The 20458-nt window shown below is 47.5% G+C and overlaps 1 protein-coding gene across 4 annotated transcripts in view; it reads right to left on the bottom strand.

Annotated features, from left to right (window-relative positions):
* SNX14 (sorting nexin 14) overlaps positions 1-20458 on the bottom strand; it is a 647427-nt gene that overhangs the window by 203764 nt on the left and 423205 nt on the right. The window lies entirely within an intron of this gene.

Genomic DNA, 20458 nt, shown 5'->3' on the forward strand with positions numbered 1-20458 from the left:
AAGTTTCTTTCAAGTCTAAAGAAAGAAATTACGGCACTCACAGGGAAAGTGTTCAGTAAGTTTTTACTCGCTCAGCAGACAAACGCGTTTCGGTATTTCCTTCGTCAGTGTCTACCATTGACACGGAAGGAAGCGTGTTTAAAAGGTTTACGTCACATTTGTGCATGTACATAGAAAGAGGACTGACGTTATACCTCCGTGAAAACGCTATTAACATAGTAAATTACTTTTTGCATCAACATTTCAGTATTCACAATCATTAAGGCATGTCAATTGCATATCCAATTTAAAGGCACTTTGTATTTTGTGTTTTACCCACATTTTCGCATACAAGTGTAAAGTATATTTGCCTTAGTTGTGTAGTGTGAGTTATTAAGCCGTGGATCGGCATTGTTCACGGGGTATAATAAATCTCATTTTACAGAGCTTATGCTTTACCCAGGTGGGAGGACAATTCTTCATTTCTATTTAATCCCCGCGGGGCCTTGGTTTGGAGGTCGATTATGTAGCGGGATTCTAATCTTCTTAATTTCCGCAACCTGTCTCCACCCCTTGGGTCTGCTGGTATATGGTCTAGTGCAAAGAATTGTAAGAGTTCCCTATTGCTATTATGTTTCAAGGCAAAGTGTTTAGCTACGGGGTAGTTAAAATCTTTATTCATAATAGCACGTTGGTGCTCCAGTACCCTCAACTTGACATTTTTCACTGTGCTGCCTATGTACTTTAATCCACATGGGCACAATAAGCAGTAAATAACATATGTGGTATTACAGGTGAGGAACTTGGATATTTTCTTGCTGTGTCCTGACCCTGGAATTTCGAAAGTTGTTCTTTTTTTACTCTTTTCGCAGGCTTTGCACTTGCCGCAAGGGAAAAAGCCCGGCATATCCTTGATTCTGCCTGTCACTATAGTTTTTTCAGGTAAGATTGAAAATGTAAAATGTAACCCCTCGTGTATTTTAATAACTATGGACATTACTAGTCTGTACACGAGTATTGATCATAACCAGGGATTACTTGCAATGAAATATTACCTCGACAAGAGACCCATGAAGTTCAGCAAACACAGCCAAATGCTGCTGGAATTCATTGAATACTGTCTCTTTAATAATATCTTCCTGTTCCAAGGTCAAATGTACAGACAGGTCACCGGGACGGCGATGGGAACCTGCTTCGCCCCCAGCTACGCGAATTTACTCGTGGGCTGGTGGGAGGAGCAGGTGACCCAAAGCCCTGAGTTCCAAAAATGGGCAGAAAATTTGAAAGTCTGGTATAGGTATATCGACGACCTTTTTCTTGTATGGGAGGGATCTGTTACTTCAGCTGAAGAGTTTGTAGCATTTTTAAACTGTAACAACTTGAATTTAAATTTCACTGCAGACATTAATACAACCACTGTGAACTATTTGGACCTAAGAGTCAATTTGAATGGTGAGAGAATTGAGACTGAATTGTTCAGAAAAACAACAGCTGGCAATTCGGTTTTACATGCCAGAAGCAGCCATCCCCCGACCCTAGTTAGAAGTATCCCTTACGGAGAACTTCTTAGAATCAAGAGAAATTGCTCCAAAGAAACCGACTTTGCACGAGCTGCGAAAGAAAGCATCATTAGATTCCAAGCGAGAGGATATGATAACATCCTCCTAGAAAAGACTCTGAAAAGAGTGGAACGAATCCCCAGAAACCAACTCCTAAAAGAACAAACTAGGAAATCAGAAAATGATGGAAAATTTAGGTTTATAACTACCTTCTCAGAAGATTCCAATCACTTGAGAACCATCCTGAAAAGGAGTTGGCATATCCTGAAAACGGATCAGGTCATTGGAAAAGAGGTCCCAACTTTTCCCCTGATAACCTTCAGGAAAGGAAGATCCATCAGGGATAAAATTGTACATAGTCACTTACCTGAAAAAACTATAGTGACAGGCAGAATCAAGGATATGCCGGGCTTTTTCCCTTGCGGCAAGTGCAAAGCCTGCGAAAAGAGTAAAAAAAGAACAACTTTCGAAATTCCAGGGTCAGGACACAGCAAGAAAATATCCAAGTTCCTCACCTGTAATACCACATATGTTATTTACTGCTTATTGTGCCCATGTGGATTAAAGTACATAGGCAGCACAGTGAAAAATGTCAAGTTGAGGGTACTGGAGCACCAACGTGCTATTATGAATAAAGATTTTAACTACCCCGTAGCTAAACACTTTGCCTTGAAACATAATAGCAATAGGGAACTCTTACAATTCTTTGCACTAGACCATATACCAGCAGACCCAAGGGGTGGAGACAGGTTGCGGAAATTAAGAAGATTAGAATCCCGCTACATAATCGACCTCCAAACCAAGGCCCCGCGGGGATTAAATAGAAATGAAGAATTGTCCTCCCACCTGGGTAAAGCATAAGCTCTGTAAAATGAGATTTATTATACCCCGTGAACAATGCCGATCCACGGCTTAATAACTCACACTACACAACTAAGGCAAATATACTTTACACTTGTATGCGAAAATGTGGGTAAAACACAAAATACAAAGTGCCTTTAAATTGGATATGCAATTGACATGCCTTAATGATTGTGAATACTGAAATGTTGATGCAAAAAGTAATTTACTATGTTAATAGCGTTTTCACGGAGGTATAACGTCAGTCCTCTTTCTATGTACATGCACAAATGTGACGTAAACCTTTTAAACACGCTTCCTTCCGTGTCAATGGTAGACACTGACGAAGGAAATACCGAAACGCGTTTGTCTGCTGAGCGAGTAAAAACTTACTGAACACTTTCCCTGTGAGTGCCGTAATTTCTTTCTTTAGACTTGAAAGAAACTTGAGCTGTGATTTATACGTGGGGCGCCGCCACGAGAGGCACCCGCCTGCGAGTGACCCGGATTTTGGTGCAACGGAGCGAGAATATATATATATATATATATATATATATAAATATATATATATATATATAGTTGTGCTTAAACCAAGGATTTTTGGCTTTTTTTGTTTAAAGTGCTAGTGGAGGGACATGAGGACTAATTGAGGGTTCTTGGTTTTTGTTTTAAGGGCTGGTGGAGTGATGTGGTGGCAACTGCGCGTTCTCAGTTTTCAGGTTCATCAGCTAGTAAGATTATTTTTAGAGAATTTCATGCTTTTTATTTTTAATTTGCAGTTAGAACATAGTTGGCAACTGTGGTACTTGTATTTAGTTTTAAAATACATGACTAGGAATGTTGTAGGTTTTTCTTTTGTGGTTCAAGCTGTCCGGCCCGAAAAGAATACTGCACATTCTCGTTTTTTCATCTTGTAGGCAACTGGCGGCACTCAGAGTTCTCGATTACTGCTTTGCATTTTGTAGATGGACTGCTAAATTGCAATTCTTTGGTGGCAGAGGGAAGGCTGGACAAATAATGTATGAAAGAGATTTTGGACTACCGTCTTTTCTACAGACATTCTAGTTTTTTTAAAAAGATTTACATTTTTCACATTATTTCCTGATCTTTTCAATTAAGACTTTTATTTTGATTGCCCCAGTGGAAAACCTGGTGCATACTAAAGGAAAGAGGAAGTTGAGACCATGAATTGTACACAAGTACATGAAACTTTATTATGTCCATTAAATCTTTCCCCTTCTGAACTGAGTACTTGGTGAGTGAAGTGGTTAATGAGATGAGGGAAATTAGACACTAAGTCTATCACAAAGGAGAGGGGTGCACGCTCCAATCCCAGGTAGGGTAAGAGGAATTTGATGCTTACATAAGTGGTGGTTCTCAAAAAATTGAGGGCCTTTCATTTCATTAATAAAATGCAAGTTTTTTTATCACGTTACTTACCTTTGGTAATGCTTTCTCTGGTGCAGAGTCTAACCGCCAACTCATCACCTTAGAATATCCCCCAGGTGTCAGACTGGATCCCGAAAAACCTAATCAATACCTTTGCGCGCAAGTAGGTGCCATCAATAGGCTCCACGTTGGATGCGTTGCAAGTGAAATCACAATGCCTATGTAGACACCACTCAGGCACACTGACATCACTTTCTTTTGTGACTTTTTTGGCCTCAAAAACGAAGCCCACATAAAAACTAATGTTACTTTTTTACTAGTGTGCAGTGTCTAATTAGATCTTTTGGGTTAAGTTCGCAGAGAGGGGAGGATCAGTAACAAATCTGTGGTTAGATAGAGTCTCTATCAGAAAAAGGATTACTGAAAGTAAGTAGCTTGTTCTTCTGATAGAGACTTCTAACAGCATATTCCGCACCTTAGAATAAATACCCAAGCAATACCTCCCTAGATGTGGGTCTGCAATCTGTCTTAGACCGGAAAGTGTTGGAGGACCGAACGGGCAAAATGCCCATCACGTCAAACCTGACTGTCCAAGCAGTAGTGGTTTGTAAACATATGAAGAGACGGCCATGTAGCAGCTTGGCTGATGTTCAGGAAAGGTACCTCAGAAGCGAATGCAGTGGTGGCGGCTTTGGGCCCTGTTGCAGTGAGCTCTCATGAGGTTGCTTCTTCAAGAGTGCATAGCCGATTCTTATGTGGAGTACTATACATCTGGAGATGGTTCATTTCTACACAACTTTGAGCCTCTTCACTCCGGTGAACCCAATGAAGAGCTGATCATCCACCTGATGATCTTTGGTTCGATCACTATTGTATTACTAAGCTTTTTTAGTGTCCAAACAATGAAGTCTCTCCACCTCCTTGGACAGATGAGGTGGAACGTAGAAAGCAGGCAGTGATCTGTCGTATGTGAAAGGGGGTGACCACCTTACGAAGGAAAGAGGCACGAGTATGAAGGATCAGTTTGTCAGGGAAGAAGTTGGTGTATGGAGGGTGGACCGACAGAGTCTGAAGCCCACTGACCCTCCTGACCGATGTAATGGCCACCAGAAACACTGTTTGATTAGTCAAGAGCCGCAAAGAGCAGCTATACAGGGGCTCAAAGGGAGAAAAATAAGGACCAAAGTAGGATCCTATTTGGGCATCACAAAAGGAGTAGGTGGGAACAAATGTTGTAAACCTTTCAGAAACCCAGTCTCAACGGGTGATTTAAACAGGGAGAGTTGGTTCAGCAGTTGCAAAAAAGCAGAAATGGCTGACCAGTAACCTTTACCGGTGCCCAGAGCAAGCCTTACTGGGTTACAGAAAGGACTAACAACAAAACGTCCAAAAGGTGTGCACAAAGGAAGTTCACATGGCGTGAGGAACACTAAGCCATAACTTCATCCCTAAGGCAGGCGTAGACAGTTTTAGTGAACGGACGCCTGATTGCTAGGCTGACATCAAAAACTTCAGGAGGGAGATCAAGAACCCTTAACTGTTGCCGCTCAATCTCCATGTGTGAAGGTAGAGCATTAGCAGGTTCTGGTGTAGACAGGAGATCCTCCCAAAGGGACAGCCTGACCGGGGGACAGTTGCTCATGCTTAGGAGCTCTGGATACCATACTCTCTTGTGCCCAATCCGGAGCCACAAGTAGGACTTGGGCCCGGTTGGTCTTGATCTTCTTGCGAACTTTGAGCAGGAGTGGTATCTGCAGACAGGAGTTTCAAGTTCCATTTCAGGTAGAAAGTATCTCAGAGTGAATGCAGCTTTGGAAACTCCAGCGCAGCACAGAAGTGTTGACATTATGCTTTCTCGAAGGTGGTGAACAGATCAAGTCAAAGTTCTTCCCAATCTCAGAAAAAACCGCGCACCTCCTGTGGATGTAGAACTCATTTGGGATCCGCGAGGCATCAACAGCAGAGTTCGACTGGCCTGGCACTCAAAGATCCAGCCAGGTGCTGTACAACCAAGAAAACGTCCTGATGTTTTAGCCATGTCCAGAGGCATAAAGACTCCTGGCACAGGGACCATGACCTCACCCCACCCAACTTGTTGCAGGACCACATGGGGATGGGGTTGTCCATGACCACTTGTAGCAGCATTCCTGGGATGAGAGAAAGAAGACTTTTAATGCCAAGCCAATAGCCCACAAGTTGATGTGGAGCTGACATTCCTACAGAGATCGGAGTCTTTTGATCTTCACCTCTCCTAGATGGCCACCTCAACCCAAGAGGGATGCATCTGTCACCACTGTGAGCTCTGGGTGGGGGAGGATCTGCCATTGACTCATTCATGGTTCGTCAGCTACCACTGGAGATATTTTGCAGTTGCCTCTGATATCTGGGCAGGTTAGAAAGATTTGCCTGATGCTACCCACATTGGAGGCTATGTCAATTTGTCATGATTGGATATCCCCCGAGAAACCAGTGGATCATAACCAAGCGTGGTAACACAGCTCCAGGGTAGAAGCCATGGGTCTACCCAGGGAGTAAGTGGTGGCCAGTCCACATCAGACGGCAAACTTTGCCGTATCCCTGCCGTCCACCAACACTTGAGTGAGGATGGTGCAGACTTTCTCAGGCAGCATGGGAAGCAGAAGCGCAACTGAATCCCACAATTTGTGGGAATAGTGGCCCAAGAGGCATGCAGTGTCTACCGACCACAGGGCAGCACAGGTGGAAAAAAATATATGCTTACTAAAAGTTGTCCAGCCTTTTGGATTCCCTATACAGTGGTATGGTAGGAAACACGCCTGAGGCCTGTACCACCAGGCTTTCAGTGAGAGGTACTGGGAGAAAAAGGATGAATCTCCTGGGGTAGGACAATGGTGTTGAGCAATCATGTAATCGATAGGAGCCCCTGTGCAAGGTTTGGCCAAGGCACCCAGGAGAATGTCAGAGAGGGCTTTTGCTGAAGGTGGAGCACGGGTTAAGCCAAACCTGCTCCTCGGTAAAGTACCTATGTCACTGACAGCCGGAGGCCAAGGACCTCTGCTGCCCTGCGCATCATGGAGGCAAAAGTTGAGCCTTCCTCCTTAGCTTGACCCGAAGAGGAAACCATGCCAGAGTGTTGGGAGGCATCCAAGCCAATGGTGTCAGCCATTTCCTCATACACATTTTCCTCATAAGCGTCATCTAGGAACCATACACTTCCCTCTCATCCTCCTCCTTCAGGAATGCCAATGTATGGAAAATCCAGTTAATAGTAGGGCCTGGACGGTGCCAGCAGTGACATTGAGGCGGCATCGGTGAAAACAACCAGCTCATAATCGTACGGCGCTGGGGGGAATGGAGCTGGGTGGGACAGAGTAGGGATAGATAGGGGCACCCATGGCAGTGTCAGTCCGGATCTCTGGTTAGAGGGCCTGGCTGGTGTCAAGGGTAAACCCGCTGAGAGAGACCCAGCAGGGGCACCTCTTGCTCTGTGGGTCTGGAAGGCACACCAGAGGGCATTGGTGGCCCAAAGATTGCATGCATGCTGTTGTAAACCTCCTTAAGTTGGGCAGGTGACACTCCGGCACAGGAAAACTCCAGATAGTGCAGAGCAGGCCCTGATGCCAGCTCCACAGATGGAGTGCTGGAGCAGGGCCTAGAAGCAAGATGTCGAGAAGGTGAAATTGAAGAATGCTTCAAAGTATTCTTCTTGTGCTTTCTCAACTTACCGCATCTTCAAAGAGGTCTTGGAAAGGAAAGAAGACTGAATACAGGAATGGCCTAGCGATCTACCATGGGAGTGACACTGAGATTTCATCTGCCACTCGTGAAATGCCTTTGGGTGCATCGACTTGCGATTGATGCAGGCCTTGGGTTCTTGTCCCGATCCCAGGCACTAGAGATAAACCAGGTGGGGATCGAACACAGACATCTGCCTGTGGCAATTTCCGAAAAGCTTAAACCCTTGAAGGTTTTGTAGGAGACATGATGACCCAGCAAACTGGGAACAAAGCTGAAAAAAGTTGGTCAACAAATGACCGAGGTAGCTCCAAATCCACACTATTGGCACGGAATGAAAGGAACTGAGGTCAGCATGCTGAGCTGTTATGTTATGTTATGTTATTTGTTTTTTGTACCGCGCACAGCTGCCCCAGCAAAGGGGCGTCCTGGCGCCTTGAGAAGGTAAACACAACACATCATCTAAAAAGGAGCGTGCTCCGTCAAGCGAATTTAGAGAAACAGAAAAGTTTTTATTGCTCGCCTAAACTGCAGAAGGTTATCCATCGCCCGAAGCTCAGCAGGAAGAGAGTTCCATAGCTTTGCGGCCACCACTCGAAAAGAGCGTCTGCCCATTCTGTTAAGTTTAAAGCGAGGGACCGTAGACAGGTGCATACCCAGGGATCTCAGGGGTCGCAGAGGTACGTACGGACTTAGGAGGTTAGTCAGAATTTGTGGGGCCATGCCTTTAAGGATTTTAAAAGCCAGGCAGAGTACCTTAAATTTAATCCTCTGGCTCATCGGGAGCCAGTGTAAGGAGTGCAGAGTCTTAGAGACAGAACATCGTTTAGGCAGTCCCACCACCACTCTAGCGGCGGTGTTCTGCACTCGCTGTAATCGGGTGAGTTCTGCCTGGTTGATCCCGGCCAAGAGTGCGCTGGCATAGTCCAACCTAGACAGGACTGACGCCTGAACCACCAGCTGTCTGGTGGAAGCATCAAAGAACTTAAGTATTGGCCTAAGTCCTCTGATGACGCCATAACAAGAGCCTGCCACTCTCTTTGTATGGCATGTAAAACTAAGCGCTGGGTCCAACCAGACCCCAAGATTTCTTATCTCAATTACAGGAGAGGGAGTCGTCCCCAATTCCTGCGGCCACCAGTTATCGTTCCACAGCCCGGTCTGTTTTCCCAGCACAATGACCTCCGTTTTTTTAGTGTTTAATTGGAGACAGTTCTGATTCATCCAATTTGCCACGGCACATATGCCCTCGCGAAACATAAGGGCCTCCACATTAGAGTCCCCACTCAACGTGACCGCCAGCTGCGTATCATCCGCATAGGAGACCATTGTCAGGCCCCAGCGTTTGACCACCGCAGCCAGCGGTCTAACGTAAAGATTGAATAGAGTGGGGCTCAAAGATGACCTGGCACCTATATAGGCACTGCAACGTCACTTCTGACATGGATAATGCTGACACGGAGCTGATGGACAGCACCTACCATCACACAGAGGTACTGCTCAAGATTTTCCCGATACAGTCTGACACCAAGGGAATATTCTAAGAAGAAAATTCTGCAGTTATAATTCGCTATCAGAATATGAAAATTCAACATACTCACAAGGCATTGTGACATTTAATGAAACCAATTTAAAAAGCTTAGACTGGGGGTGTGGCCTAGCTGAGGAATGGAATGGATGTGAGTGAGGGTCTTGAGCTCTGCTCCAGCTTTGTGAATCAAGAGTCACAAGACTTGTCCACACCACTGCCTTTAGTGGAGACTGATAAATTTGGAGCCTTTGAGGACATGGCACAGGTGCAGAAAACTTCATGGGTGCATCGCCGATGGTGATATTAGAGCCCGGTATGGCCATTTCTAAAGACCTAATCAGACACCATTTTGTGAATGTACCTGTGGCCTGGTGAGAGGAGATGGCCAAGGCTACAAACAGAATGAACTTCTCATCTAAGAAGGCCTTCATAGTATTGTATGGGTCACCCTTATGTTTCTCGGACTGATAAGAGTACCCAGCAACCCTGACTATGAAACAGAGGGAGTTGCTTCTGTGAGCAAGCAACCTAAGCAAGGGCCACACAAGGCAGCCATGCCAAGTAGAGTTCCCACAGCCAGCCTGAAGCTCAGGGAACAGAAACAGAGCTGAAAAGCAACCTGACAGTGAGCCCTCCTCAACCACTTGCTCACATGATCAAAAAGGGACCATCTCAAGGAGATGGTTCTCTGTGGGCTGCCCCCCAACCCCATGGTGGGAGCCCTCTCAGAACTCAAGAGACCCCCACTGTGACTGTCACTGCAGCGGCTTGGGAGATGCAACTGGGTCCCCACTACTAAACTTTCTCACAGTACCTGATCTGGGGCTTAAAATGTAAATCCACAAACACTAGAAGAAAGATACCTTTGTGCCGGAATGCCAATAGACCATAAGTATGAACTGTGGAAGAGGGGACGTACTTTTTCCTACTAATTCTCTGAACTCCAGCATGGTTATTTTGGGGGTGATTCAGCCCCCCATCCACCCCTCCATCCCCTACTTCCAGTATCTGTGGCATGGGTATGAAACTGAGGAAGCAGATTGTGTAAGTTATACTATTAGTAAAGAGCATTGACCAATATAAACCAGCTCGTTGACAGAACATGGCTTTTTAAAGCCATCCAAGATTAGTGGCAAAGATACGTAGAATCAGTCAAGCAGAAAGATAGGAGGCAGGAATCATCTTCTGTAAAGTGCCTCATGAAATAGAAAAAAAGTTCCCAGAAAGTTCCTCATGAAATTGAGAAAGAGGATTGTGTAAGTTATACTATTAGTAAAGAGCATTACCCAGGCGTGTTGACGGAACATGTTTTTTTAAAGGCAGGAAGACATGCTGGTCAGCCTACATTAAGTAAAACCAACAAACAGAAAGGAAGAAAATGTGAGTTACAAAACACAAAGACAATGGTAAGTATTGGGCGGATTGCATACCCAGGGAAGCTTCTAACATGTCACCACTATGTCTTTGCAACCAGACAGCTTTTACTATCTGGTAGGCTTCACCCTAAAAAGACAGTGAGCATGGGCCAGGAGTATGTACCAGAGAACGTGGCAGGTGATGGTGTGCTGCAGGAATCTTGAAAAAGGGATGTGAATTACCTTGAAAGAAACAAAGTGCACCTGTAGAATATGTCCTTGTACATTACCATTTTAGAGTTCAGATTGGCTCTTCTAGTCCACAGCCGAAGTGGCGATTTAATGTGTTGGGCAAACCATCCGGCGGCTGAGGGCATTGAGGCCGCTTTTAAACCTGCGCGCTGTATCCACCAGGCCCATCACTCTGTCCCTTGGGTCATTGTAATCCCATGTTCCGCAGCATACCAGGCAGAGACAGATGCAGTAAGCAGAGCCGGAGGTGTGGGGGCTAAGTGCAGGCCTGCCAGTAAGGACTGCTTGGCAATCATACCAGTTTTGACGGTAGACAATTGCCTTCTCAGCAGGCATATCTATTCTTAATCAGTGGGAGATAAAGCAAAGCATGTGCGCTACACCAGCATGTACAACATTTTGAATTTACAACCCATTTCTTTATTTCTGATCTGGTCTCTTTAATTGTATTTGAATATTTATCACACTGCAGCCTTCTGTCTTGGGCTACACATGCTGTTAAATGCCCATCTTCCATTTTAAGGCTCTGTCTATGGTTCAGGCCTATAAATCAGGAATGACAAGACTAGCATAGCTCTCAGCAGCAGGCTATACTGTACCCTCTTTACAACACTCGGGTCTAATATTGGTTTTGCTTGGTTACAAGGTTTTTGATGAGGTAATAGTGTAATCCAAGGTGCCTAAAATACCATAAACACATCTGGCAAATTACAAAAGAAAAGAAGACATTCAGTGTAAGTGATTAGGCCAGCCCACCAACGTTTCAGCAGGGATAACTACACTTTGCTATCTTCCACCTTGGCTTCTTTTTTACCAGGATTCAAAGGTTTCTCTGGAACGATCTTATTATTTGAGGTAAGTTACAACTCACGAGTTGTTAACATGCTGCTTACATTGCTTTGCTCTACTCTTTTAGCAAATTCTCACTTTGAAGTGTCTACTCTTTTGGTTTGAATGATTCTACATTTAAGTTTTAATTAAAGCTAGTCGCTTTAATCAGGACCATGATAGAAAGATGGTCAACAATCACTAATAAATCCGTCTCTAAAATGAACATAGACAGAAAACTGAAACGCCCCATCTTCCAAGTTCAGTCGGCTGGCCTCAACCGGACACTCCCTCAGCTCCTGAGCACTGCTGGCCATCCTTTTCTCTGCTGCTACCATGTGCCTCTGCTGACCAGGTTGTAAGCAAAGGCCAAGTTCCAGCGGGCAACTTGCGCAAAGGTGTGCACAACTTTCAAACAATATATCAACAGTTCTGACAATATTTCATAACACGATTATTGTTTAATGCATCGCTTCAATTTCAACCAGTGATAAACATTTTTTCCATGTGTGCTCTTTGCATGAATGAGCACAAATCAAATACAAATTACGCACAAATTGTATTTTCAAAACATTTTAATAATACAGCAGGTTCCTGAATTCTGAAAAAACACAGTCAAAATGTGTGCCCAATGCATTTCGGGACCTAAGTCCCTTCGTCAGGGGCAAATCCGTAATAAGAACAGAAAAAACTCATGTACATATATGGTCGAAAAACGCATAACAACTTATACTTTAAGGCACCTTGTGTTCATTAGGGTATCCCAAGCTGATATAGAAACCTGACTATGTATCCATGTGGGATGAGAAATGCAGGTTAAATAAGAAGCATTGTGTACAAGGTTCCAACACTCTCCAACTATATGCTCACCGTGCTTCCATTATCTCTCCTCTACGCAGACCAACATAAGTGTGCTCAAAATTCCATAAGTGTGCTCAAAATTCCATGCCATGACCAATGATAACACCAAAATCCATTACTGGCTAACCATACTTACTGCGGATACTCTAATATATACCTGCTAGCCGTCACGATCAGAGTATATAATCGAAATGAGATGCAGAAAGCCAGGGGTCAACAACATGAACTAACGGAACAGTCTACAGAATTAAAAGAGATACACACATGCTCATATCTGATGCTACCACGTTCCTAAGAAAGTTAACTAATTTCTTTGTTCACGCCCCAACTTGCGCTGCAAAAAAATGGCAACAATGAATATAGGTACCGCCACTTTGGAAACGGGAGAATCAAGACTCCGTCCTACTGAGATTTTAACCTGCTAAGATTAAAATGGTTTGGAGCTTTCTGACGGGGTTCAAGTCGCTCAAAGGCGTGTGTGTAGGGAGCAGGGTGTGATAGTTAAATCGATAGTGAAGTGATTACGGAACACCTCTCCCTCAGTGCAGTATAAACAAGCATTTAGAAATGCAATAGGTCTCGCAACTAAGAATTTTGGAGCTATTGGCAGTGTAAATGACAACGCCTTTAAAAAAATTAAAAGCTATTGTTATTTACAATACCAGAAGCAACACCTATTGCATTGCATAGCGCGTGTCCGTTACTGACCATATCTCGTAAGTAGGGTTGGTGCTGTGCAGGTGAGAGTTGCAGGGTTAAAATTATAAATTTCAGAGACCACGAAAAAATCTAGGATTTAATATAATTTAAATGTTGTTTCACTTCAGTCATGCTTTTCTGAAGCTGTGCTAGTTGCTGCCGCCTAAGCATGTGGAAAAGCTCCAATTCGAATTTTGTGCACCTACTCACAAATCTGTAGTGGTCTCTCGCTGCATTTCAGATTGCCATGTCGTCTGCCACAACTTCAGTACAAGTTTGAGAGAGGATGTGGCACTACGGCCAGAGAGGAAAGTGGGGAGGGGGCATTGCCCCACCCCCCCACAGGTATGGCAGGGCGCCGGACCCCGTTCCCCTTGTCGACAACCATGGTGCGGCGCGCCTCCGCCGCATCATTATAACGCGGCAAGCGCGCCCCACCATTGATTGGTGCACTGCTCCTCAGTTGACCCGGAAGCGAGAGAATCGCTTTCGGTCCAAAGGGGGGAGCCAAGGGTCAGGCCAATTGGGACTGGTCTGCGGTGGAGGGTTTAAAAGGCCGGGGAGCGCAGGAGGAGTTCTCTTGTTCCCGCGCTCCCCAGGCCTGCTCTTTGCCCCCCAGCCTCTTGTAGGCTGTTATCTTTTTCTCGTTTTTCGTTACAGGTACGGAGTAGGCGACGCCCCCCTTTTCTGTTTCCTTTTTCACTGCAGGTAGCGGTGGAGCATCGGCAGCAGCGGAGCGGGGATTAGGAGTGCCCAGCGAACGTCGGAGAGCCGGCGTGGTTTGCTTTGAATCGTTGCAGCGGAGCGGGGATCAGGCGTGCCCGGCGAACGTCTTTTGAGCCAGCGCGCAGTGGAGAGCCGGCGCGGTTTACTGAGCATTGCGGTTTTTGAGTTACAGGTACCGGGGGGAGTGGTGTAGCTGAGCGCGGCCAGAGCGAGGGCCAACGGTCGGCTTGCCGCGTGTCGGCTGTGAGCCCTTAATAAGATCCGGTCGGAGCAGCCGGTTTTGAACAGGAGGGGAGCGAGGTATTAGCTGTAGTGCAGGCTCCTTTGTGGGGGCCGGGAGCACTCTGGGTTTGTTCTTTAAATTGTGTGCTAATCAAGGAGAGGGGCACGCAGCCTGGGGGGGACTTTCGAGTTGAATGTTGTGATTCAGGCAGATCAGTTTTCAGATCAATTAAAATCATGGTGCTTGGAATGCTGATGGGATTGTTCTGAATTTGGCGCTAATCCAGGGGCAGGAGGACACGGTCTGGGGGAAATTTTTAGGGATAAAGCAGATCGATTAAAATTTGCTGTGCCTTGAAGGCTTATATAAGGATGCTGGTGCTCATGTGAAGTGCTTGGATACCTGGGGGATGTAGTTCTCTCTGGGCCCCATAAAAACCAACATACTTTATGGTTTAAACTGAATTGAAACGGTGGATACCACAACTGCGGTTTCGATACATTTATCGCTTGTGTGTCATCATACATGTACTAATATTGTTTTTGCATCGCAGGAGTATTCAGGGAGTGCGCTGCATACTCAACGACAAGGGGCACGGCTGGTGGACATCCTGAAAGGGGACACAGGCAGGCATGCATTTCACTGCTTCTGAGGGCCGCCGGGCTAGACTGCGCTCGCCCAACACCCAGGCTAGCTGGTGTATCGCGGTCCCAGTTGCATGGTGCTTACGGCCAGTCTGTGTACCCCCAACTTTTGCAGGTAAACGCCGGGTTAGGTCCTGGTGGTAGCAAGATAGCATTGTGCTCGCAGTGTTATCGCAGGTGTAGGTGATCTAGCATTTGTGGGGGTGAAAGAGGATGGCTAGTAAACGTGGTGCAAAGCGTTCCCGCATGCAACATATGTTGCAAGGTATGATGCGTAGTATGGCAACGATGAACAGGAGATGGGGGAAAGTAGAACAGATAGGAAAGAGCATGGCGGAGCTTAGGCAGAGGTTGGATGACCAGGCTGGGTCATCAGGCAGGCCCAAGCGAACGATAGTACCCCCACAACCCAGGGGGGAATTGGATCCACTCCCTAAGCGGGCTAGAAACAAGAAGGGGAATGTGCGAGGCCCAAAGCAACAGGGTGAAGAGGGTCCTTTGGGGGGGTCCTGTAGGGAGGCTGTTGCCACCGGTGATCCCTATACCTACTTCCCAGATTCCGGCAATTATACCTGCAACCCCGGCACCAGCCACGCCTGGGCCAACACCAAGCTCAGTGCCTCTGGTGGTCCCAGGTGTAGTCCCGGTGGTACCCACGTCTAACCCCGCGCCAGTCCCAGGGATTCCTGTTCCAAGCGCAGCAGCCCCATCCCTGTTTCACACCCTGCAGGGGCTGGTCAGGTCCCACCGGAGCTAGCGGCGCAGATAGCGGCAGTGCTCCCTTGGCTAGGAATAGGGGGGATGTTACCGTCTTCAGTGGAACGAAGGAGGTAGGGGAGGATCCTTTAGCAGAGGCACATAAGATGGTGGCGAAGATCATGACTGCCCCAAGTAGCGGGTGGCCGAGTATTCCTAGTCCTCCACAAACAGAGTATCCAGGCAGCAACCCCGGAAAAGACAAGATGGTAGAACCAACGGGTGCCGGGGAAATTGGTATGGAGGTGGCATTACCATTGCTGGGCGAGGGTACATTACCCTCTAGGAGGGAGCACTTGGCTAGGAGTGTAACACGAGAGGTGAAGGAATTAATTTGGACTGGCGCTTATGTCAATATGTTTTCTTTGCTTGTGGATAACAGAGAAATGGAATATGCTAGGAAGCAGAAGGATTGGATGTTGCCTAGTGAATGACTGGTGGAAATGGTGAGATTCAGGGTGGAGGAAACATTAAAGAACTGAATTAGAGCCTTCTCTGTGTATATGGGGATTACAGCTGAATGTTCCCCTAACTTGCAAGCAGAGATGGCGTGTTACCAGAGTAGGATCACAACAAACCATGATAAATATGGGGGGGGTAGGATGGAAGGATTATGACATGAGTTTTAGGAAAGCTAAAGAGTTTGACTCATCACTTACCTGGGATCAGGATGACTCAATATCATGGTATGGTCAGTTTACGGCAGGACAGTCTGGTAGTGTGGGGCCTAGTTGGAACAGAAGCTACCCCCCCAAATCCCCTCAGCCCTTTCAGCCAGCGCAGGGCGGGGGCACGGCGCAGGGAACAGTGGGGTGTGAAAAGGGGTTTGCTGGGATTTCAATAAACGATCCTGCATCAGGGCACAAGGCACATGCAAGTTCAAGCATGCATGCTCCATTTGTAACCAACCTTTCCACCCAGAAACAACATCCCACAAAAAAGGTAGCGCCTCCTCTGCAAACAGGGGAAGAAAGAAACAGGAATAGGGAGGGAGTACGGCTGGTGTCTCATTCACCCATTGACGTTCTGGCTATGACTCCTTAGCTGAACAGATACCAAGACCATGCCTCTGCTAGGATGTTACAAGAAGGTTTTTTGCAAGGTTTTAGGATCCCAGCGGTGGACTACACAGGAACGTCAGAGTGTAGAAATCAACTGTCTGTTAGGAACAACCCAGAGGTGGCAGCGACCAAAATTGCAAAAAGAACTGCACCTAGGCATGATAGCGGGTCCTTCTGATCACATCCCTGTGCATAATTTTGGTTGCTCACCCCTGGGAGTGGTGCCAAAGAAAGATGAGGGCGAGTTCAGGCTGATTCATAATCTGTCAGCGCCTAGGGGCGCATCGCTAAATGACGCCATCAATGAAGACATTTGTAGCGTTAAATATGCCTCCTTTGACCAGGGGGTGGATATGCTGAGAACTTTGGGACTAGGGGCCTTGTTGGCAAAATCAGATTTTGAATCCGCTTTCCGGCTACTGCCGGTTCACCCTCTAGATCAGCATCTGCTAGGTTTTTCATTTCAAGGCAAATTCTATATGGAAAAGTGTATACCCATGGGTTGTTCTGTTTCCCGCGCCTACTTTGAGAAATTCAGTTATTTTTTGGAGTGGGATTTTAGACAGACAGCTGGGCACCGACACATCATGCATTATTTGGATGACTTTCTTGGGTTGGCGGGCTCTCAAGAGTGTGCGTGGGCATTGCAGGAATTTTGCGTGCTCATGCGGGCTTTTGGGGTCCCGCTGGCGCCAGGAAAGACGGTGGGTCCAGCAACAACATTAGAATTCCTGGGCATTGAACTAGACTCGGTAGAGGGTTGTTTTAGGTTACCTAAAGACAAAATTATGAAATTTACAGCAGCACTCCAGCAATGTTTGACCAAAGACACAGTAACACTACATCAGCTACAGCAGACTGTGGGCCAGTTGAAAATCGCACTGAGAGTGATACCCATGGCACGACCATTCTCCCATTCAATCTCGCAGACCATGACAGGTCGGCGGGAGAAGCACCATCACACAAGACTTCCGGCCGAGGTCCGCCAGGACATGCGGATTTGGATCGCATCTCTGGAGGGCTTTAATGGCAGGGTAGTGTGGCTCGGTCCCCCCACTACGTCTGCAGAGTTAGGTTTATGGACTGAAACTGCAGGCAGTGTGGGATTTGGCGCCATACTTGGAAACAAGTGGGTGGCACAGCAGTGGCAGGCATGGTGGGAGGAAAGTGGTCTGACAACTAATATAGGTTTCCTGGAACTATTTCTAAATGGGTTGCAATGACAGTTTGGCCTCAGCAGTTGTGTAATCAATCTGTAATTTTCTGGTCTGACAACATGACAGTAGTTGAATGTATCAACCAGCAGGCGGCCTGGTGTAAAATGATACTCGGCCTACTGAAGGAGATAGTGCTGGGGTGCATGAAACTTAATTCAGTTTAAGGCCATGTACATGTTCCAGGGGTGCTAAATAATGCAGCTGAAGCACTATCTCGCTTTAAGATGCAGGTATTCAGGGAACATCTACCATCCGCAGAGGCGACGCCTACACACTTCCCAGCAACACTCTGGCGGATTGGTGCCCCCAGCTAGCCTAGCACCCAGGACCAGAACGGCTTACACAGGGGCGTTTTTGTCTTACTGCACTTTTTTGGGGCAGGATTGGGCAGAGAGATGGGATCAGGCAGGGAACTTCACCCAGTACCTAGATGCATTGCACAGGGAAGGGCGCTCTGCGGCGACAGCCAGCCAGCATGTGGCAGCCGTTTCCTTCTTTGCACAGATCAGGGGTACAAAAGATCCCACGAAAAGTTTCAGTGTGAAAAAGGCTCTAAGCGGTGGCGGCGCCCCAGGCAACCGCCAGGGACACAAGACAACCAATAGGTTTAGAGCGGCTGACATCACTATTAAATGCCCTGCATGGCATCTGCAGTCCATCAGGGGAGGTACTATTGTTTAGAGCTGCCTTTACACTAGCCTTTTATGGGGCATTCAGGGTAGGGGAACTGGTGGCTAGCAATAAGCAGGACCTGCTAGGTGGACTCCAGCTTAAACACACAAGGATATTAGGTGATGCGCTGTTAATTACCATTAAGAAGTAAAAAACTGATCATGAAGCCCGTGGTGAGGGGCTGGTACTTCATCGGGCACAAACTAATTCTTGCTGCCCAGTGATGCACGTGGAGGCCTTCCTCCACCAGAGAGTAGGTGCAGTGTTGGGGCATTATTAACCCCTTCGACGCTCATGACGAGCTGGGCTCGTCAAGAGGTAGCCTCCTCGCACGCTCATGACGAGCCCAGCTCGTCATGTAAAGTGCGGTTTTAAAAAACTCAGCACAGGAGCAGAATTCTGCTAGCGCGCATGCGGTTAATGCATGCAGATGGTACCCCACTTACCAGGTTCCAATTCAAAAGGGTGTTGGCTATGACAATTGACAGGGCTGGTTTCCCCTTCCCCGCAAAAGTAATCGAGAAAACCGTCAACAATCAGCTGACAGCCTTCCTCGAGACGAACGGCTCCCTCGACCCATCGCAGTCCGGATTCCGAGCAAACCACAGCACCGAGACCGCCCTCATCGCAGCCACCGATGACATCAGGACCCTGCTTGACAACGGAGAAACCGCCGCCCTCATCCTCCTCGACCTTTCGGCTACATTCGACACTGTCTGCCACCGCACCCTGACAACCCGCCTCCACCACGCCGGGATTCAAGGAAAGGCCCTGGAATGGATCACCTCCTTCCTCTCCGACAGAACCCAAAGAGTCCGTTTCCCGCCCTTCCTCACAGCAGCCACCAAGATCATATGCGGCGTGCCTCAGGGCTCCTCGCTCAGCCTCCCCCTCTTCAATGTCTACATGAGCCCCCTCGCAGCCATCGCACGCAGGCACAACCTCAACATCATCTCCTTCGCCAACGATACCCAGCTGATCTCTCCCTCACCAACGACCCCGCCACCGCCAAAGCCAGCTTCCAGGACGGAATGAAAGACGTTGCGGACTGGATGAGGCTCAGCCGTCTGAAACTGAACTCAGACAAGACAGAAGTCCTCATCCTCGGCCCATCCATCTCCGCCTGGGACGACTCCTGGTGGCCCCCTGCACTGGGCACCCCCCCCAAGCCAACGGACCACGCACGCAACCTGGGATTCATCCTTGACTCCTCCCTCACGATGACCAGGCAAGTCAACGCCGTTACTTCCTCCTGCTTCAACACCCTCCGCATGCTCCATAAGATCTTCCGCCGTATCCCCACTGAAACCAGGAAGACGGTCACCCAGGCCCTCGTCACCAGCCGCCTGGACTACGGGAACGCCCTCTACGCTGGGACCACTGCCAAACTACAGAAAAGACTCCAGCGCATCCAGAACGCATCAGCACAACTCGTCCTGGATATCCCCAGACACAGCCACATCTCCGCCCACCTGAGGGACCTGCACTGGCTCCCCGTCAGCAAAAGGATCACGTTCAGACTCCTTACTCACGCACACAAGGCTCTCCACGACTTGGGCCCCGAATATCTCAACAACCGCCTCACATTCTACACGCCGACCCGCCAGCTCCGCTCCGCCAGCCTCGCCCTCGCCACCGTCCCACGGATCCGCAGAACCACCACCAGAAGATCCATCACTTACCTGGCGGCCAAAACATGGAACACCCTCCCCGCCCACCTTCGACTTACCCAGGACCATCTCTCCTTCAGGAAGCACCTCAAGACCTGGCTTTTCGAGCAGTAGCGGCCCCCCTGCCCTTCCCCCGGCGCCTTGAGACCCTCGCGGGTGAGTAGCGCGCTCTATAAATGTTTTTGATTGATTGATTGATTGATTGGGACACATTCGTTCCGAATAGGGGCTGCCACTGAAGCAACTGCTAGAGGGTTACACAATAGCAGTGTGAAAAGAATTGGGAGATGGTCTTCCAACTGTTACAAGTGTTATGTGCGGCTGCACATGTTATGAGGGTGGCAGAACAATTAGACTGATACATTTCTTGTTTGTTTGCTTGTATTTCAGTTTCTCAAACCGGTCATGCAGGGCGGAAACTGCTGTCAGCACATCACCAGCAAGTATCTTCACCATGGCGGACCCATGCACAGGACAAGGAG

The sequence above is a fragment of the Lissotriton helveticus genome, chromosome 6 (genome assembly GCF_964261635.1).
Source record: "Lissotriton helveticus chromosome 6, aLisHel1.1, whole genome shotgun sequence".
Classification (NCBI taxonomy): Eukaryota; Metazoa; Chordata; class Amphibia; order Caudata; family Salamandridae; genus Lissotriton; species Lissotriton helveticus.